General features: G+C 48.3%; 1 pseudogene; it reads right to left on the reverse strand.

Moving 5' to 3' along the window:
* LOC107120755 overlaps nt 1-22,321 on the reverse strand; it is a 72,580-nt pseudogene that overhangs the window by 35,196 nt on the left and 15,063 nt on the right.

The raw sequence follows: 22,321 nt of genomic DNA on the forward strand, positions 1-22,321 counted from the left end.
ATGGCTTACTTCCAAGGAGACCTCCCCGCGGGGGTGGGGGTGGGTCCGGCTGCGCGGCTTCTCCCTCTTCTCTCCCTCCCGGTCCAGAAGCAACCCCCCCATTCCCGGAAACGCATGCGCGCGGACGAAGAGCCCACGAGCCCCTCCTCTTTTCCGCCCCCCCCCCGCTGCTTGCTCGGCCTCTCTCTCCGCGGGCTTAACCCTTGCAATGCTGCAGACGCATGCAAACTTGCGTCCTCCCGTCCCCCTGCAGGGCCGCCGTCCGCCGCGCCCTGTGCACCCGAACGGGGCTGCTGCTCGGGAGTCACTCTGCACCGGGCTGCGCTCCTCCCGGAGTCTCCCGTGCTGCCAAAGGAGGCTGAAGCTGCCCCCCTCCCCGCCAGCCTTAGTGACCCACCTCCTATAATGGCCGTGAAACTCAGTTGGGGTCCGGGGAGGGCTGGATTTGGAAGAAAATAAAACCCTTTCAGGGGCTGGCTGCCTCCCCCCGAGGAATAAACTCTCCGTCTGCAGCTCCAGAGGGGGAAGGAAGGAAGGAAGCGAGAAATCCCCGTCTTGGACGGGAAGCCTTTCCCCAGTGCCTGCAGCTCTGCAAGGGTTATAACAGCCGAGCTGCTTGCTAGAGACAAGGGGGAGGGGGAGAAGGGAAGGGCTTGCTTCTGCAGTGGGGAAGGGGGCGGGGAGGCTTATAGAGACGGGCGGCAGGACCCGATTCTGGGAAGGTTTACTCCCAACTGCAATGGTCCCTCTAAGCTGTGGAGTCTTGTGAGCAAGAATTCTGCCTTGTGAGCTCCTGGCATTAAAGTTGTGATCCAGCGATGTGGCTGCTGCATACATTAGTTTGCTCTGGAGCCCTCCCTTCCTGAGCGGAGACAAAAATGGGTGCGCCTGTGGGTAAAACACTGTGAGCTAGCTCACACTCACTTAGCTGAGAGGGAACACTGCTCCCAAGTAGATCATTTCTCGCTTGCAAGTCAGAAATCCAGGGGATGGGAGCGGGAGCCAGGCATTGAAGGAGCAATAGTCCTGCAACAACAGTGGTAAGCAGTGCCGGATTTACGCATAAGCTAAATAAGCTACAGCTTAGGGCCTCGCAATCTGCTGGGGCCTCAAATAAAAACACAAAAAAATATATAAAAAATGATTTTAAAAATCTCATAGAAAATCACTCAAATGAAGTCAGACATATCACAATGATAAATTCTAAATAATTTTAAATATACAAAATATAGGTAAAGGTAAAGGTTTCCCTTGCTCAAAAGCCAGTTCCACAGAGGGCCCTGCAGGAGTATCACTCACTGGGTTGAATGGGGCTTCCTCATCTGCCTCTGCAGGAGAGGGGGGGGGGGAGAACAGCCCATCAGTGTATTTTCTGTTGCTCTTTCACTCCCCCACCCCAAAAAGGGTCTTGCTCTTGTAATCTTGTGGTATATTCATTGTATACATGTAGTGGAATTGTCTGCTCTCTTCCCCTAATATCTGAGTGATTTGGTTTGGTCCTGTTGCATGGAGCTCTTGTTTCAGTTTCATTTTGTATATGCTGAATAGACCTGAGAACTGGTGGCTCAGTGAGTACTCTAGCCTGAGAACCCACAGCCAAAGGGAAACATTATAGTGTAAGCCTTCAAGCTACTTTTTAACTTTGTTGTTCAGTCGCACAGTCGAGTCCGACTCTTCGCGACCCCATGGACCAGCTCCCGCCAGGCCCTCCTGTCTTCCGCTGTCCTCTGAAGTTGGCTCAATTTCATGTTCGTTGCGTCGATGACACTGTCCAACCATCTCCTCCTTTAAGAACATAAGAACATAAGAACATAAGAGACGCCAATGTTGGATCAGGCCAAAGGCCCATCCAGTCCAACACTCTGTGTCACACAGTGGCCAGAAATACCAGTGCCATCAGGAGGTCCAGCAGTGGGGCCAGGACATTAGAAGCCCTCCCACTGTTGACCCCCCCAAGCACCAAGAAGACAGAGCATCACTTGCCCCAGAGCCCCTAGCTATACCTTGTGGCTAATAGCCACTGATGGACCTCTGCTCCATATGCTTATCTAATTCCCTTTTGAAGCCATCCATGCTTGTAGCACCCACCACTTCCTGTGGCAGTGAATTCCAAGTGTTAATCACTCTTTGGGTGAAGAAGTACTTCCTTTTATCCATTCTAACCCGACCGCTCTGCAGTTTCATGGAGTGCCCACGAGTTCTTGTATTGTGAGAAAGGGAGAAAAGTACCTCTTTCTTTACCTGCTCTTTCCCATGCATAATCTTATAAACCTCGATCATGTCACCCCTCAGTCGTCTTTTCTCCAAGCTAAAGAGCCCTAAGCGCTTTAACCTTTCCTCATAGGGAAAGTGTTCCAACCCTTTTATCATTCGAGTTGCCCTTTTCTGCACTTTTTCCAAAGCTATAATATCCTTTTTAAGGTGTGGTGACCAGAACTGCACACAGTATTCCAAATGAGGTCTCACCATTGATTTATATAGGGGCATTATTATATTGGCTGATCTGTTTTCAATACCCTTCCTAATAATCCCCAGCATAGCATTGGCCTTCTTTATTGCAGTCACACACTGTCTCGACATTTTCAGTGAGTTATCCACTACAACTCCAAGATCTCTCTCTTGCTCAGTCTCTGCCAGTTCAGACCCCATCAATGTGTATTTATATTTAGGATTTTTGGCTCCAATGTGCATCACCTTGCACTTGGCCACATTGAACCCCATTTGCCATGTTGACGCCCACTCGCCCATCCTTGACAGATCCCCTTGGAGTGCCTCACAATCCTCACTGGTTTTCACCACCCTGAACAACTTTGTATCATCCGCAAATTTAGCCACTTCACTGCTTACTCCCATCTCCAAATCATTAATGAACAAGTTAAAAAGCAGTGGACCAAGTACTGATCCCTGCGGTACCCCACTGCTTACCACCCTCCACTGAGAAAATTGCCCACCTACACTCACTCTCTGTTTTCTATGAACTAGCCAGTTTTTGATCCATAAAAGGACTTGTCCTTCTATCCCATGATTTTTGAGCTTACTTAGGAGCCTTTGATGAGGAACTTTATCAAAAGCTTTCTGGAAGTCAAGGTAAATAATATCTATTGGATCCCCCTTGTCCACATGTTTGTTCACCCCCTCAAAGAACACTAACAGGTTAGTGAGACAAGATCTTCCCTTACAGAAACCGTGCTGAGTCTGCCTCAATAGGTTTTGTTCATCTATGTGCCTACTAATTCTTTCCTTAATAATGGTTTCCACCAATTTACCCGGTATCGACGTCAGACTGACTGGCCTGTAATTTCCCGGATCTCCTCTGGAACCCTTTTTAAAGATGGGAGTGACATTAGCTACCTTCCAATCCTCAGGAATGGAGGCAGATTTTAAGGAAAGATTACATATCTTTGTCAGGAGATCTACAAGTTCACATTTGAGTTCTTTCAGAACTCTCGGATGTATGCCATCTGGGCCTGGTGATTTTTCAGTTTTTAAGTTGTCTATCAGTTTTAGGACCTCCTCTCTCATCACCTCAATCTGACTCAGGTCTTCCAACACCCCTCCTGAAATCAGTGGTTCTGGAGTGGGCAAGCACTTCTCATCTTCCACAGTGAAGACGGAGGCAAAAAATGCATTTAGCTTCTCAGCCATTTCCCTATCATCCTTCAATACTCCTTTTACCCCTTGGTCGTCCAAGGGCCCCACTGCCTCCCTGGCTGGTTTCCTGTTTCTAATGTATTTGAAGAAAGTTTTATTGTTGGTTTTTACGTTTTTTGCTATATGCTCCTCATATTCCCTTTTTGCCTGCCTGACCTCAGACTTGCATTTTATTTGCCATAGCCTGTGTTCCGTTTTATCAGCCTCACTGTGACTAGCTTTCCACTGCTTAAAGGAATTCTTTTTACTTTTTACAGCCTCCATTACTCTGTTTGTTAACCATGCAGGCTTTTTCCTATACCTGTTTGTGCCTTTCCTAACCTGCGGAATATATATTTTTTGAGCTTCTAGGATCGTAGTTTTAAATAGATCCCAAGCTTCCCCAATTGTTTTGACCCTTTCTACTTTTCCTTTCAGTTTCCTCCCCACGTGTCCCCTCATATCAGAGAAATTACCCCTTTTAAAGTTAAAAATGGTTGTGTGAGTCTTTTTGGCCAATTCTCTATTTGTACAAATGATGAACTCAACAACATTATGATCACTGTTTCCAAGCGGTGCAATCACTTTTACATCTCTCACCAGGTCTTGAGTGTTACTTAGGACCAAATCAAGGATCGCCTCTCCCCTGGTAGGTTCCGTGACCATCTGCTCCATAGCACAGTCATTTAGAGTGTCTAGAAACTCAATCTCTTTTTCCCGACTAGAACACATATTGACCCAATCAATGTGTGGGTAGTTAAAATCACCTATTATTACACAGTGTTTTTGTCTAGTTGCTATCTTTAAGGCATTCATCATTTTATAATCCTCCTCTATCTTTTGATCTGGTGGGCGATAACAAACTCCCAGTGTTAAGTTTCCTTTTGGCCCCCCTATTTCAACCCATAGAACTTCCAGAAGCGAATCCAATTCACTTAGCCTCTCAATCTTTCTAGACTTTATACCCTCTCTGACATACAGAGCTACCCCACCTCCAACCCTTCCCCCCCTATCCTTCCGATATAATATATAACCGGGAATCACTGTGTCCCACTGATTTTCCTCATCCCACCAAGTTTCAGAAATACCCACAATGTCTATTTTTCCCTCCGACACCAAGCACTCCAACTCCCCGATTTTACCTCGGACACTTCTAGCATTTGTATAGAAACAGCTGTAATTTCCCTTACAAGTTAAGCCTGCATCCTTCCTCTTGCTATCTCGAGTCGTTGTCCGGCAGTCCATGTCACCAGCCATGGCCTCTGTGGACAATTTCAATCCACCTCCCTGTAGAAAAGCAACCGGTACCCCCTCACCTCTCTCAGATGAGCCAACCCGAACCAGAGACTTTTCATCTCCTGTCGGCTTTCCCCCAATATTCAGTTTAAAAGCTGCTCTGCCACCTTTTTGATTTTAAGTGCCAGCAGCCTGGTTCCTTCTCGGGACAAGTGGAGACCGTCTCGCCTGTACAGCTCCCTCTTGTTCCAAAAAGTATCCCAGTGCCTAACAAACCTGAACCCTTCCCCCCTACACCATCGTCTCATCCACGCATTGAGACTCCTGATCTCTGCCTGTCTCTCCGGCCCTGCGCGTGGAACAGGTAACACTTCTGAGAAGGCTACCTTGGAGGTCCTGGACCTAAGTTTCCTGCCCAGCAGCCTAAATTTCTCCTCCAGGACCTCACGACTGCATTTCCCCACATCGTTGGTGCCGACATGCACCACGACCACTGGCTCCTCCCCAGCACTATCTACCAGCCTATCTAAAACACGCGTAATGTCCGCTACCTTCGCACCAGGCAGGCAAGTCACCATACGGTCAGTACGCGGGTTCGCCACCCAGCTGTCTACCTGCCTAAGGATCGAATCACCCACTACCAAGAGCCCCCCTCCCACCCTGCTCAGGGATGGTTCCTTGGTGCAAAAGGAGAGCCGCTCACCAGCTGGGGAAGAGGTCCCTTCATGCACAGAGGCTTTAATTTTCTTTCCCTTTCCTTTCTTCCATTTCTTTCTTTCTTTGTTTCCTTCTCTTTCTTTGTTTCCCTTTCCCCCATTTCTTTCTTTCCCTTTTTTCAATTTCTTTCCCTTTCTGGGAGCCCTCTATCTTTCTGGGAGCCTTGGCTAGGCATCAGGGAGGGAGAGGGGGGTGCATCTCAGTGCTGAGCATATTTTATTTTTATTTGATTTCTTATTTGTTGTGATGTCTGCACTTTTGTAATGTCAGTGCACATGCGTGGGGCTTTTGGGGGCCCCCCACTTTCCCCAGGGCCCCCCACTAAAAATGTCCTAGCTACGGGCCTGGGTGGGGCACCATCAATATAGACTCCAGCCCATCCAGGGAGGATTGTGTTTAACCCCTGTTGATTTATGCCCTGTTGGTTGGTAAGTATATGCTTACTCCTACAGTTGTGCCTTATTCATTTAGTGTGTGTTTGTGCTCCATAATTGTGTAAATAGTAAAATAAATTATTCTGTTTGGGCCAATAATCTGTGTTGTGCTCTGACCCCATAGTCTCCCCTGCACTGCACAATACCAAAGGGAGGGGGTAGCCCAGGGAAGCAAGGAAAGGCCAGACCCCTGGGTTGCCAACTTTCCAGGGATCCCCCAAAGATTGGGGATTCCATCTCCAAATAGGGAGATTCAGCCACAGGGGTCTCACTGTCCCTCTAAAAAGGCAGTGACAATTCAGTGAGTGGTGGCAGGGAACTTAATGAGTGAAATACGCCCACAAGACGAGGGTGGAAGGCGAAAAGCTGAGTTGTAAACTGGAGCCCGTTTCGCCACAGTAGGCAACCAAGCTTGGTTCAGACAAAGGAAGGAAACCCTTCGCAGGCCTTTGTGACGAACTCATTGGGGCCAGTCCTAACAAGAGTAGCCAGCTCCAGGTAGGGAGATTCCTGGAGATTTTCTGGTAGAGTCTATGGAAGCCAGGGTTTGGGGAGGGGAGAGACCTCAGCGGAACAAAATGCCATAAAGTCCACCTTCCAAAGCAGTTATTCTTCTGCGAGTTGTCAATCATCTTTCATCTTTATCTGTTAAGAAAATTTTAAAAAGAGAAAAAAACTGTTAATAGATTAGTAGTGTCCCTCTGGTTTTTGTTAGTAAAGTCTTTTTCATGCGCTTTCCGAACTCGTCTTCATGGTCTGGGCAGCCTCCCTTTCATGTCTCTCAAGTTGTATGTAGGACCCTTCCCTGCTCCTTTGTCCTCTGGGGGTCTTAACTTCCCCCTTCGATCCGCTGTCTTTGTCGCTGTCTATTTCCTCCCACGTGGCGAGTGCTGCTTCCTCCTTGCTGGCGTGCCTCTTCAAAAAATCTTGAGCTTTGAAAATGGAGTCAATCTTCTCCCTTTTATCTTTGAACTTGAAAGTGAGTCCTTCTGGAATCAACCAGCGATAATTAATTTGATGTTTCTACAAGAATAAGGTCAGTCCTTTATATGCTTTCCTTTTCATTCGGATTTCAAATGGAACATCTTTCAAAATTCTAATTGTTAGCTCTCTAATCTTCATAGGCGTTGATGAAGATGCTTTTAATATTTGATCCCGAACTTTCTGCTTTGTAAACTTGACCACCACTTCTGCCGGCAGGTTATTCAACCTTGTAAAGTTGGAATAGGCTCTGTAAACCAGATCCATTTCCTCGCTCATTTTTTCCGCTTCCCAGCCGGTGAGTGTGGCCAAGGCTTCCGCTAAAATGCCTCGGAGATCTTCTTTTTCCTGTTCTTTTATGCCCTGAAATTGGAGAGTCAAATTTGATTTTTCCATTTGAAGCATCGGTAACTTTTTGTCTTGCATCTCTTGGTGTTTTTCTATTTTATCAACCTTTTTCTTGACCTTTTTAGTATCTTCTGTTTAGACCAAGCACTTTTGTGCGATTTCCTCCATTTTCTTGGCTGTATCGTTTAACTGAGTCTGCTGAGTATTGAGAACACCTTCCATATTTGTCAATGTTTGGTTGATCTTTTGCATTTGATCCAGCAGAGGGCGCAGAAGATCGCTCTCTTGTTGATTGACAGCTGGCTCCAAGAGGCGGGAGCTAGCACCGGAAGTTCCTCCCATCTTCTTTGCCAGCTTGTCCTGAAACTTTTTCTGGCTCGACACTTTTTTTTTTGTTTACTTTTTAAAAGTTCGTGCCGCGCGGCTACAAAATGAGATTTCCTGTGCCTCTTCTAACAATTCGCCAAGAGGTAACACTGCTCCTTTCAATTTTCACTCCCCCCCTCTCTTCCTTTTAAAACAGTCTTTGTTACACATTATTTAGAAAATGTTTGTAATCTTTTATTTTCTAGCATTTACTTTTATTTTCCTAAAACGTTCTGTTGTATGAGCCTTATTTGTCATTTTAAAACCCTTTAATTATGTAATTATTTCTGTGATTTTGTAAACACATCCTTTATTATTATTTTTAACAAAAATTAAAAGACAATATATTTTCAAAAAGGCATATATATTTTACATTTTTCTGAGACCAGCTGATGTAATTTAAAACAGTAGGGGGCCTCTGGGTTTTGTATAGCTTAGGGCCTCAGCAAGTCTAAATCCGGCCCTGAAGACATGCCGCAGTAACCTTTGACAAATTTAATAAAGTCCAACTCAGTAAGAAAAACGCCACAAAGCACATTATTATAACGATTTAGCATACGGCAGAGTCGCACACAGGAAACATAATATAAAATACATAATCAAGGTGATACAATGGGTATGCAGACCAATTGGGAAATCCCCTTAAACACAAATCTCTAAATTTTCAATCCATTCAGTCACAGCTGGGGAGAGATCAAAGAGCCCACAAAGCACAGAAAACACCAAGTCTAATTTAGTGGATACAAACAATAATATCTTTACTGAGCTGTGACTCTTCCTTCGCTGAGTATTGCTTTTTGAGTCATAAAGAAACACTTAATCTAGGGATGCCAACTGCCTGGAGGAGAAAAGTGTGCTGTCCCTTTAACAGAGGCTTTACGGGATGTTATTTATCTCTTCAGATACCCATTTCCACACACATCAAGCCTCTGGAAAGGAGGGAGGATATATATATATATATTTTGCTTCGGGCCTGTTACCAACTCTAATGCAGAGACCTCTCCAAAATAAAGTAAGGAGACAGAAAGAGAATTTTCTCAGTTGGTGCCATAATGGCCCAGTGTCAATGGAGGAACTGAAAGGGAGCTCTGAGGAGGAAGACAGGGGGGGGACGCCTTGGCCCAGGGCTCAGTTCAGGTCATTCCCAGCACATGCACGGGTGGTGGCAGTGGTGGCGTTCAGAGCAGGAGGAGGGAATCCTTCTTCTTCCTCCTGATTCTCTCTGTGAGAAACTGGGGGTGGGGTAGGAAGGACAACTTGGATTGGGGAATTCATGCCCCACAAGGTTCACCTGCCAACTCCATGGATACTGGTCCATGTCCACAATACTGGTTCTTGTGGAAGAGGAGGGAGTCTAACCCCTTAGAACTTATTGAGTTCTTGGGTTAGGGGACAAAACCTTTCCCTTTCAACCCAAATTAATCCTACTGCCAGAAACCTTTTTGCTTCTAAGTGGTGAGACCCCCCTCCCAAAAGCTCACCGCAGGCTGGAGTGGGGAGGGATTAGGGTTGAGAAATGCCTCTCTAGAACTGCTTGTCAGACAAAAATGTTTGTGAATTAAGGATGCCAACTGGTCACACTATAGTTATATCAGTAGGAGAGAGGCTGTAGCTATCTGTTACCCTTTCAGCTTGTCTATTGTTTCATACAATTTGAAAAAGGAATTGTTTTTGCCAGTATTAATGATGTCAGAGTTAGAATGGCAGATACCCTGAAGTAGCAAGTTTTACAGAGGAGGGGAAAAACTAAAAAGGGCTTTCTTTGTGTAACAACATTCTCAGCCTTTCAGAACCTCTAGCACCAGGAAGTCCGAAGAAACTCATCAGAACCAGCTATAGGACACTTTGAGCATTGAGAAGGTTCCTTCCCTGGGGAGACCACTCAGTGTTAAAGGAGAGATCAGCTGATCCTTCATCCAACAGAGCCCTTTGCCCATCCTTGCTTTCTTCCCTGTGGGATCATAATTCCCCATATTCTCTTAATAAATTAAGGCAACGTGACTAACATGTGGGTTCTTAGATGGTGTTGAAGATGGTCACTCCGGCTGAATCTCTTTTTCAAAAGGCTTCTTCCCTGTGTGGGTTCTGTGATGCCGTTGAAGATTGCCATTCTGACTGAATCTCTTTCCACAAGCTGAGCATTCAAAAGGTTTCTCCCCTGTGTGGGTTCTTTGATGCTGTTGAAGATTGCCACTGTTTCTGAATCTCTTTCCGCACTCTGAGCATTCAAAAGGTTTCTCCCCTGTGTGGGTTCTTTGATGCCGTTGAAGAGCGCCACTGTGACTAAATCTCATTCCACACTCTGAGCATTCAAAAGGCTTCTCCCCTGTGTGGGTTCTTTGGTGCAACTGAAGACCGCTTCTGGTACTAAATCTCCTTCTGCACTCAAAGCATTCAAAAGGTTTCTCCCCTGTGTGGGTTCTTTGGTGCAACTGAAGACTGCCACTCTGACTGAATCTCTTTCCACACTCTGTGCATTCAAAAGGCTTCTCCCCTGTGTGGGTTCTTTGGTGAAACCTAAGATTACGACTGGTAGTGAATCTCATTCCACACTCTGAACATTCAAAAGGTTTCTCCCCTGTGTGGGTTCTTTGATGCCGTTGAAGAGCGCCACTGTTACTGAATCTCTTTCCACACACTGAGCATTCAAAAGGTTTCTCCCCTGTATGGGTTGTTTGGTGCGTCTGAAGATTACCACTATTATTGAATCTCTTTCCGCACTCTGAGCATTCAAAAGGTTTCTCCCCTGTGTGGGTTCTCTGATGCTGTTGAAGATTGCCACTCCGACTAAATCTCTTTCCACACTCTGAGCACTCAAAAGGTTTCTCCCCTGTGTGGGTTCTCTGATGCCGCTGAAGATGGCTACTCTCACTGAATCTCTTTCCACACTCGGAGCATTCAAAAGGTTTTTTGACTCTGTGTATTCTTTGCTGTACAAAGAGCTGTGATGTATTTCTGAAGTACCTTTCACACCAAATGGATTTACTTGCCTTCATTATCCTGTGTTTTGGAATATGTACATTACGCTGACTTCCATCTCTCTTCTCAACCATATGACTGCCTTTCTTCCTCATCAGTCCTCCTCGATTTCTGACATTTTCTTTCGAGCCTTCATTTTTAACTTTATGCTGATGAAGTTCCTCACCCACTTCATTCCTCTGATCATTGTTTGCTGGAATAAAGACAGAGATCCTGTTAGCATCTGGGAGGGTGGTAAGGTCCAAAGGCAACTATGTGACTGCAGTAGGAAAGGATTGACAGCCCTTTGGCATTGTCCACCTTGGCTGATCTTAACAACCCCTCCACCTTTCCCCAGAATATCCAGTATGTAAGGATACCTCATCCCCTCGAGCATCACAGCTGAGCTCTTGCCCACAAGGACCTTCTGAGCCTCTAGATTTTAAGCCCTCCCTCCTTCCCCAGCGGGCTGTATGGCTGTACGAAATGTCGCTCAGAAGTGAATCAGAAATCCTTCATGGCACTTCCTTGCCCTTTCCCTTGACATAACCATGAAGGATACTCACTCTCAGCCAGCTCATTTGGGAAGGAAATATGTTCTTGGGATCCTCTTGAGGAAATCCTCAGCCTTTCTTTAGCTGCAAGGCCGTTGTCTATCTCCACTGTAGTCTCTCTTATATTCCTGCCTTTGTTTGCAACAAGACAGAGAGAGAGAAAGTGACCATTCTTATATGGGGAAGGAAAGATATTCAAGAGTAAAAATTCTTCTGGAAGGATGAAACCATGGTCAAGATGAAAACCCACAATCCCAACCAGTAGAAGGGGAATAGATCTGTGAGGCAAAGCACCCTACTTACCCCAAGGGATTGCATGATTATTAAGTGGCCTACTCTGAGTTGCAGTCATTTGTGATTCAAGTCTCCCTGCAGCTAACATTCTTATATTTTCCAAGGCCACTGGTTAATCGGGAGAACCTGAATCCAGTTGTGTAGCCAGGAGGGAGAGGGGGTTAGGAGAGTCTGACTGCCTCTGGAAAATTCCATCAAGGAGAACCCTTGATTGGGTCTTTAGGACCACCTGACCCAAGGAGGTAGAATGTCTGTCTGAGGGCCTCTCATCCCTACCTTTGCCTCAGGCCAGGACACCTTCTCTGGCTTGGGCGATGGCCACAACCCTGGCCTCTGTTGCCGCTGGGCAAGAACACACCCAGGAACAATACATGAAACTACCTTCTACTGAATCAGACCCTACTCCCTTGAAGTCAGTGTTGCCTACTCAGTCTGGCAGTAGGTGGGTTTTAGTCTGTGTCCCAAGCCCCTCCCCAAAGCTCCTGGGGGTGCCGGTCCACAGCCTGCCATCCGTCCCCCGCAGCACCCTGTTTCCCACAGCGGCCTGCCAGAGGCCCCTTGAAGCAGAGGCACAGAAGCCAGATTTCCCCAACATTATTGGCCCCGAGGAACTGGTTTTCAGAGCTCCGCTGCCCCAGATGGTGGAGGCTCCCTTTATCCACCAGTCTGAATAGTTCTGCCGAGGTCTGTCGACCTCCCCCCCCCCCCCGCCACCATAATGTTTTTAATTAATGGGAGAAATTGCCCTGCAGGAATTTGTCTACTGAATCAGACCCTTGGTCCATTGAAGTCAGTGTTGCCTACTCAGTCCAGCAGGGGCTCTCCGGGGTCTCAGGCAGAGGTCTTTCACATCACCTCCTATCTGATACTTTTTACTGGAAATGCCGGGGATTGAACCTGGGACCTTCTACATGCCAAGCAGATGCTCTGCCAGGTAGCCACAGCCACTCCCCAAGGAGTGGGACGGGCCTCCAAACTGTGAATAGCTATTCTATAGTTGGATTCATTCTTCCTCACAATGGCAGCAGTTTGCACCTTTGGCAGCAAGGGAAGATCCTTACCCAGAAAGGCCACATTCTCGTAGTTCTCCAGCATGACTTCCCTGTACAGAGCTCTTTGTCCCGGATCCAGCAGGGCCCATTCTGCCTCCGTGAAATCGATGGACACCTCCTCAAAGGAAAAGGGACCCTGAAAGAAAAGGCAGATTCCCTTCTCAGAGATCACGCCAGGCAGAGATGGCACCCCGGAAGGGAGTAGGCTACAAAGGTAAAGGATGTCAGGCTCAGGATGGGTAAAGGGAACAGCGTTCAGAGGATCTCTTGCCCAGACACCGTGTAGAAACTGCAGGAGTAAAAAAACAAAGGAAGAGGGACCCAGGCTGTCCCCCCTGCTCATCTCATTGTGGCAGAAAAATCAGTGAGCCTGGGACATTTCTGTATAACAGCCTGGATTAGCTGGGGCCTCTGTATTGGGCTCCTCCTCTCCCATAAGACTTTGCAGGCTTAGCTACTGTCGTCTCTCAAGCCTCTCTCTAGCCTGACAAGGCACCCTGCTCCAAAAGGAATAGTTTACATTTCTCTAGGTCTACCATTTCACCCTCATACTGTGTCAAAGACTCCTAGTGAGAAGGTTTGTAGCTGCTGACCTGCAACATACTTGCTGAAGTAGGTGTCTGTGCTTGCAATAATGTAATAACAAAGTTTACACGTAACAACCTTGACTAGGCTATGAGATCACATCTAGGTAACTAGGCTATGAGTTCAATTTGAAAATTGTTCTCTTTATTTTGATATTCTTCTGCTGAAAGTGTGTTACTCCATGTGGGCTGAACCTACGGCTACTGAGGGTCTAAATTGTTGAAGATGTCTTTGCTCTGGGCTGGTCTCCAATCAGCTGTCTGTGAGCTCTTGTTGACTAGACCCAGGCACTCCGTATTTCACACTAGTGCACTATGTTTGTGTTGAAGTATTCTATGCTGAATATGGAAATGTTATGTTTTCATCCTAAAAGATTTGTAAGTGCTGAAGTGCTTTCTGTCCTTAAGAAGCTTATATTGTAAATAACCTGGTTTTGTTTGAAAACTCTGGTCTCTCTCTATTGATTCAGCCACTCTCTTGCCAGTCTCCACCCAACCAATAAAAGAACTAAAGGGGAAAGGGAGGGTCCCAGAGAAACAATCTGGGGGTCCCAGAATGTCCTACCTGGACCGGAGGTGCAGCAGCCGTTTCCACACCTCTGAAAAGATAACGGCTCAACAGCATCTCTTCACTGCCTGTTCCTGAGACAAAGGAGAAAAGAAGGGTGTTTGCTTGTATATTTCCTGCTTCGCACAACCCCTTCCCTGTGTACACTGGGAGTGGCAGAAGAGAAACACACGGTACCCATGAGCCTCAGGGATTATAAATGCTGCCAACATATTTCAGACGTCTGTGAGACCTGTGTTTCCTCTGCAGGGAGGGAAAGACGTTGCATGACACGTCACCATCACATTCGGACCAGACGTGGCCTGAGCACATCTGGAGACTCGAGGGGAATATGAGTGAGTTTTCAGAGAGTATCTTGGCATCCTCACTTCCCAACCAGGTTTTCAGCCAGAAGCAACATCAACATGATATCGGATCGGATTTCTGGTTTGTGGATCAGCAATGGTGGTTGCTCTCCCCGGACCTCGGGGGAGTGACTCGCACACCCGTGGTATGGGGGGGTACTACCTCAAGTAGCACTCACATGGAGCCTTTGCGAAAGGCTCCAGGCCATAGGGCTTTTGAGGGGCAGCCTTTTCGACGGCTAAATGCCGGAGAACTGAGGCTTCCCTCCGTCCTGACGGTCCTGCCGCTGTGTGGCCTTCGGGCACAAGCTGTTTTGACCAGGACAAGCACTGGAGATTGAGCGGAATATCGTTTACTGTGAGCGAGGTCAGAGAGATGACCGACAATGAACGTGAGTTCAAAATAAACGAAACATTTTAAAAGCAAACTACCCCCCCGTGGGAAAAGTGGAGTGCAAAGAGGGACGCCTCTTATGCAAGCGGACAGATAAGTGTAACGAAGGGGGCGGGGGGAAAATAAACAGCGATTTTGTGTGGAGAGACTTACTTGGGCGCTGACAGTGAGGTGATGATGTTTCGAGTCTGTGTGAAGCGGTTTGGAATTGTAAACAATTGTATAAAATGGCGGCCTCGCAAATAAAGTTTAAAGCGAAACCGGCGGGTAGTCAGAGCCCAAAACCAGAAGAGGGAGCAGATGTCATGAAAATGTTAGTGGATATGGTCAAGCCGGTGATGGAGCAACTCGATGGTATTAACCAGCAACTGACCTCGCTAAATCAAAACTTCGCATCCCAGCAGCTACAACTGGCAGAAACGGTGAAGAAGGTGGAACAAACGACCGTGAGAATTAAAGAGATAGACACCACAAACAAGAAAATGAAGAAAAGAATGGGGGAAGTTGAAGCAAAACAAAACTTCCAAGAAAACCGTTTGCTACAGCTACAAATGGAAAAAGCTAACATGATCCTCAGATTCCACCTCCCCGAGGGAGCCGATCCCACTGCGGCGACAAAAGAGAAAAGATTGACTCCACTTTGAAAGCCAAAGAATTTCTGAGATGCCAGTTGGGAATGGAAGAGGAATCCAAAGATGAAGAATCGAAATCAAGTGACTCTGCTACCTCTGGAACGGAAGAGGACTCTGCTGCAGAAACGGGTGCAGGCACAGTGAAAGTTACATATGATTTCAGAGACAGAAAACTGAAGTAAAGGCAGAAGGACTCTGAAAATTGCCTTTTGAAGCAACTAACACGAAGATGCTCAGAATGTTCTCTAACACAACTAAACATACTAACATTGAAGCTGAGACAAACAAGATCTCTACAAGTATATTGTTATATCAACACTTTTATTAATAACATTTCGGTTGACATGGATATGATCTCCTCCTCTTGGGTTTTTAGTGTAGTGTGGTTATCTATCCTTTATCCTTAGATGTTAGCCCCCTCCCTTATATTTTCTTTGTAGTTTTGTAGTCTTATAAAAATAATAAAAATATCCCTCCGGGGATGCCAAACCCCCCCCCCAAAAAAACCATGATATCAGATCTGTCCCAAGCCCATCCCCAAAGTTCCTGGGGGTGCCAGGCCACAGCCTGTCATCCCTTCCCCAGCATCCTTATTTCCCACAGTGGCCCGCCAGAGGCCCCTTGAAGCACAGGCACAGAAGCAAATTTTCCCCAATATTATTGACCCTGAGGAACTGGTTTTCAGAGCTCCGCTGCCCCAGAAGGTGGAGGCTTCTGAATAGTTATGCGAAGGTTTGTCTCCCCCCCCCCCCCCACGCAGCAACTTGATTTGTTTTCATGAAAGGAAGGTTAGATATGGACTTTTTAATTAATGGGAGAAATTGCCCTGCAGGAATTTGTCTAATCTCCTTTTTGAGGCACCAGAGTTAGTGGACATTGAGTGTTACAAATTAAATATTTGTTGGGTGTAGAACTATTTATTTTTCTCCTGACCTGAACTCTTTACCCGTCACATTCATGGAGTGCCCCAAATACATCCAGGAACACTGGGTCCTTACCAAAGGAGAGGGGATCTTGGGCACGCTCCACGGCCTGCGCCCTCTGCCCTTGCTCCAAGAAAGCTCCTTCCGCCTCAGGGATTGTGGCTTCCGTCTTCAGGGATGGTCCCAACTTCTGAAAAAGCAGCGAGGGAGAGGGGAAAGAGACGGAATGGAAAAGAGACCAAGAAACGGATCCTGCCCCACGCCCAGACTCTGCACCCTTCCATCAGCAGACCTGCTTAGTTATCTGGAGGAATCAGAAATTCTGTAGTAGAAGAGGCTGCTGAAGGAGGCCATGAAATCTCCTATTTGGATGATTCACACTTGGACAAATATCTCCCAAGTACACTTCAGGATAAGGCCAGATATTGTGACCTGAATTGGACACACCTGGAGGGAATCCCCTCACCTGCTCTGCCTGCCTCTTCTACTCTGCCTGATTCAGGAGGAAGCCTTAAGCCAGGGCCACTGCCTGGAAACTGGTCTCTGGCCCACACCCTCTGACCCAGCCCTGCATTTCCTGGGGCGGGAGAGTCAGGAATGGCTCCAGGATCACCAGGTCCAGGATCTGCTTCTTGGTGTGCCTCTCCGGCTCCAGCCAGTGGCTGCCAAATCCAGCCGGAAGCCTCGACAACGCACCTCTGAGGTGAAGGTGTCCTTAGCCAGGACCTCTGGCCCCCCAGCTCTTTCCCAGAATTTAGCACCACTTCCAGGTTGGATGGGATGGGGGCTTTTCCTTGCTGCCTTCCCAGTTCCAGGTCCTTCTGGGTCCTGCTCTTCCATCTCCTTCCCCTTCTCTTGGGTCACCTCCGTCTGTGAAAACATGCCTTTACTCACTTGGCTATGATGGGGGGGGGGGGGTTTCTCCCTGAGGGGACAGACAGACAGCAGGATTTCAAAAAGAAAAATAGAAAAGAATGGAAATACACCTATTGAACATCAGAAGCCTTCAGAGTAGGAGAATGGCCCTGGTGGATGAGAGCAGAAGTGTCTCTGTTTGGCAAACTTAGCCTCTCTGTTTGGCAAACTTAGCCTCATTCCATTTGGTTCAGTCTTTCCTCAGGGCTAATGCTTAAGGTAGCTCCCAAAAGACAAGAGGGACTGGTGGCCCCTTTGTCATTTTACGCACCTCTTTGACAGGCCTGAGGGATCAGGCAAGAGCTCTGTCCGAGCACTCAGGGGAGGGGAAGGGGCAGGAATGTGGCCCTCAAAAGAACAAGCAGCTGAGACGGATGAGATTTGGCTGAAAAAACTTGAGGCACAGAAACGCTCCCTCTGGGCAGCTGATGAGGCGGCATCAAGGCAAACAATAACTGGAAACCAGAAGGCTCCGGGCCTTTCTCCTTCCAAGTGGAAGCAACCCAGGTAAACAGTACCAAGCAGTGTTCCCTCTAAGCTGAGTTAGTGCGAGCTAGCTCACAGTTGTTTAGCCTCTGGCTCACCCATTTCTGTCTCAGCTCAGGAAGGAGGGCTCCAGAGCAAACTAATTTTACACAGTAGCCAAATGGCTCGCTCACAGCTTTAATGCCAGAGGTTCAACAAGTGGAATTCTTGCTCACAAGACTCCATAGCTTAGGGGGAACATTGGGAACAAGTCTTTCCCCTTTTTCTCCCGGGCCCCGACTCCAGATCACCCTGAAAGGAGGACCGTCTTCCCTTCTGTTGGTTTGTCTGCTTGCAAATTTAAATGACCGGCAAGAGAACCTCAGTTTCCTACATTCGACTTTCCTCGTCCTGAAAGACTCCCGTGATCACCCCCCCTCCCCCAAGAAACCCCAAAGTCTGCTTCAATAGGGGGGGGGGGCAAAGGAGTGCCTAACGGGGTCGTCAACCTCCCGGTGGGGCCTGAAGTCTTCCCAGGATCAGAGCCGACCTCTAGCAGACAGAGATCCGTCCTCAGGGGGAGAAAAGGACTGCGCTGGAGGGGGCACCCCGGGGGCATGACTTACTTCTAAGGAGACCTGCCCGGGTGGGCTGCACTGCTCTTCCCGGCTGCTGCTTCTCCGAAGCCCCCCCCCCCTTTCTTCCTCCTCATCCAGAAGCAAACCCCTCCCCGGACACGCACCCGCGTGCACAGGAAGACCCAAAGAGCCCCCTCCTCTCTTCCGGACCCCCCCCCCACTCCTTGCTCGGCCTCTCTAGCAAAAGGCTCCGCCGGCTTAACCCCTACAGTGCTGCAGACGAATGCAAACGGCGTCCTCCCGTGCCGTCTAGGAGGAGCTTCAGCCGGGCTGCCGCCCGCCGCGCCCTGTGCTGCTCCGCGGGAGTCGCTCTGCTGCACGGAGGATCCCGCGTTATTCCTCCGTCTCGGCAAAAGGGGGCTGAAAGCGGGTCTCGTCGTCCCTCCGCCCTTAGTCACCCGCCTCCTGGAAGGGCCGTCAAACTCAGTGCCGGAGGCGGAGTCCGACTTGGGGGGGGGGGGGCTGGCTCTTCTTTTTGGCAAACAGAGGCGAGGAGGCGCTTCCCTCCCTTGCGCGGGGGACACAGAGAGAGGCCGCGGGAGGAGCGCAGAGGCGGCCAGGAGGCGCCCCGACGGGAGTCCTCGACAGGAGTAGTGCTGGGAGGGACCGAGGAGCCCGGGCAAGGGTTTGTCCAGATGCTGCGTAGGGACTGCCGGGGAGAGGGCGCTCAGCACGGGGGGGGGAACCGATCCCACTGCGGCACAACTCTGACGGTCAAAAAGTTCCCCCAGCTCCCCAGGCGGTCCCTCCCCGCCCATCATTTAAGCCCCTGGTTGTGCCTCAACTTGTATATGAGCACGGAATGGTATCCAAAAGCCACCAATCAGAGAAGTGGAAAGTATGGAGGGAAGCCTAAAGATTGGTCTTTAGTCTGTAAATACCATTGGTTATTATTTGACACGTGGGCGTTATCTAAGCCCGGACAGTTTAAAAAGGAGCCTCTTGCTCCAGTCTTTTGTCTTCGGTTCTTAAATCTCTAATAAAGCTGGATCACTGTTGATACAAAGCTGGTTGAGTCTGGCCGAGTCCTCTCCTCTGCCGCCAGCAGGAACAGGTCCCCGTCCTCCGAGTTGACAGCCTTTCAAATGCTTCCAGCGAGCCATCCTGTCCCACCCTCCACCTCTTTTCCAGACTGAACATTCCCCAGAAGTCCCTCTGCCTTTCCTTGCAGGGTGGCCTCTTGGTCTCCAGGCCCCGATCCTCCACCTCCTCGCTCTCCTCTGTCCCCGCCCCATAAACTGCCTGCATCCTGTGTGAAGTGAGCAGGGCCGGCTCTATCACTAGGCCACCTAGTGTCTGGCCTAGGGCGCTCCGGCCCTCAGGAACGCCAAACTGTGGCCCCCCCCCCCGCAACCATAAGAACATAAGAGACGCCAATGTTCGATCAGGCCAAAGGCCCATCCAGTCCAACACTCTGTGTCACACAGTGGCCAGAAATACCAGTGCCATCAGGAGGTCCAGCAGTGGGGCCAGGACATTAGAAGCCCTCCCACTGTTGACCCCCCCCCCAAGCACCAAGAAGACAGAGCATCACTTGCCCCAGAGCCCCTAGCTATACCTTGTGGCTAATAGCCACTGATGGACCTCTGCTCCATATGCTTATCTAATTCCCTTTTGAAGCCGTCCATGCTTGTAGCACCCACCACTTCCTGTGGCAGTGAATTCCATGTGTTAATCACTCTTTGGGTGAAGAAGTACTTCCTTTTATCCGTTCTAACCCGACCGCTCTGCAGTTTCATGGAGTGCCCACGAGTTCTTGTATTGTGAGAAAGGGAGAAAAGTACCTCTTTCTTTACCTGCTCTTTCCCATGCATAATCTTATAAACCTCGATCATGTCACCCCTCAGTCGTCTTTTCTCCAAGCTAAAGAGCCCTAAGCGCTTTAACCTTTCCTCATAGGGAAAGTGTTCCAACCCTTTTATCATTCGAGTTGCCCTTTTCTGCACTTTTTCCAAAGCTATAATATCCTTTTTAAGGTGTGGTGCCCAGAACTGCACACAGTATTCCAAATGAGGTCTCACCATTGATTTATATAGGGGCATTATTATATTGGCTGATCTGTTTTCAATACCCTTCCTAATAATCCCCAGCATAGCATTGGCCTTCTTTATTGCAGTCACACACTGTCTCGACATTTTCAGTGAGTTATCCACTACAACTCCAAGATCTCTCTCTTGCTCAGTCTCTGCCAGTTCAGACCCCATCAATGTGTATTTATATTTAGGATTTTTGGCTCCAATGTGCATCACCTTGCACTTGGCCACATTGAACCCCATTTGCCATGTTGACGCCCACTCGCCCATCCTTGACAGATCCCCTTGGAGTGCCTCACAATCCTCACTGGTTTTCACCACCCTGAACAACTTTGTATCATCCGCAAATTTAGCCACTTCACTGCTTACTCCCATCTCCAAATCATTAATGAACAAGTTAAAAAGCAGTGGACCAAGTACTGATCCCTGCGGTACCCCACTGCTTACCACCCTCCACTGAGAAAATTGCCCACCTACACTCACTCTCTGTTTTCTATGAACTAGCCAGTTTTTGATCCATAAAAGGACTTGTCCTTCTATCCCATGATTTTTGAGCTTACTTAGGAGCCTTTGATGAGGAACTTTATCAAAAGCTTTCTGGAAGTCAAGGTAAATAATATCTATTGGATCCCCCTTGTCCACATGTTTGTTCACCCCCTCAAAGAACACTAACAGGTTAGTGAGACAAGATCTTCCCTTACAGAAACCGTGCTGAGTCTGCCTCAATAGGTTTTGTTCATCTATGTGCCTACTAATTCTTTCCTTAATAATGGTTTCCACCAATTTACCCGGTATCGACGTCAGACTGACTGGCCTGTAATTTCCCGGATCTCCTCTGGAACCCTTTTTAAAGATGGGAGTGACATTAGCTACCTTCCAATCCTCAGGAATGGAGGCAGATTTTAAGGAAAGATTACATATCTTTGTCAGGAGATCTACAAGTTCACATTTGAGTTCTTTCAGAACTCTCGGATGTATGCCATCTGGGCCTGGTGATTTTTCAGTTTTTAAGTTGTCTATCAGTTTTAGGACCTCCTCTCTCGTCACCTCAATCTGACTCAGGTCTTTCAACACCCCTCCTGAAATCAGTGGTTCTGGAGTGGGCAAGCACTTCTCATCTTCCACAGTGAAGACGGAGGCAAAAAATGCATTTAGCTTCTCAGCCATTTCCCTATCATCCTTCAATACTCCTTTTACCCCTTGGTCGTCCAAGGGCCCCACTGCCTCCCTGGCTGGTTTCCTGTTTCTAATGTATTTGAAGAAAGTTTTATTGTTGGTTTTTACGTTTTTTGCTATATGCTCCTCATATTCCCTTTTTGCCTGCCTGACCTCAGACTTGCATTTTATTTGCCATATCCTGTGTTCCGTTTTATCAGCCTCACTGTGACTAGCTTTCCACTGCTTAAAGGAATTCTTTTTACTTTTTACAGCCTCCATTACTCTGTTTGTTAACCATGCAGGCTTTTTCCTATACCTTTTTGTGCCTTTCCTAACCTGCGGAATATATATTTTTTGAGCTTCTAGGATCGTAGTTTTAAATAGATCCCAAGCTTCCCCAATTGTTTTGACCCTTTCTACTTTTCCTTTCAGTTTCCTCCCCACGTGTCCCCTCATATCAGAGAAATTACCCCTTTTAAAGTTAAAAATGGTTGTGTGAGTCTTTTTGGCCAATTCTCTATTTGTACAAATGTTGAACTCAACAACATTATGATCACTGTTTCCAAGCGGTGCAATCACTTTTACATCTCTCTGTAACCATGACGCGCGGCCGACCGCTCTGCAGTTCAGATCTGCGCACCCAGGCGGCTCCCTGGGCGCAGAGTGTCTGCCCCTGCCGGGGGGGGGACACTTCCTCCCCAGCCCCGAGGCCCCTGTGGCAAGCCCCAGTCCTGCCGCCTCACGGGCCGGGGCCACGCTCGTGGAGTCCAGAGGGGGAGCTTCCACACCAACCCCAACTCTCCCCCCCGCACGCTGGAGGGGCCCGTTGTTTCTCAGGGGAGGGGAGGGACCTCACGGGGGGAGAGGGTGCCCTGGCTGAATTCCCGGAAGAGGCGCCCGGCGTCACCTCCGCATCGCAAGGGCCAGGCAGACGGTCCTTTCTCTGCATTGATGGACCAAAGCGGGGGGGGGGGGCTGGACGAAAGTCACACCCTCCCGCCACCCAGAGCCTTCCGGGAGCCTCAGACACGCAACTAGCGCGTGCCAGAGTGCTACGTGGGGATGGATGCAGTCCGGGGCCAGGAAGCGGTCCACCG

This window comes from Gekko japonicus, unplaced genomic scaffold, assembly GCF_001447785.1.
Source record: "Gekko japonicus isolate JY-2015 unplaced genomic scaffold, Gekko_japonicus_V1.1 scaffold3055, whole genome shotgun sequence".
Lineage (NCBI taxonomy): Eukaryota > Metazoa > Chordata > Lepidosauria > Squamata > Gekkonidae > Gekko > Gekko japonicus.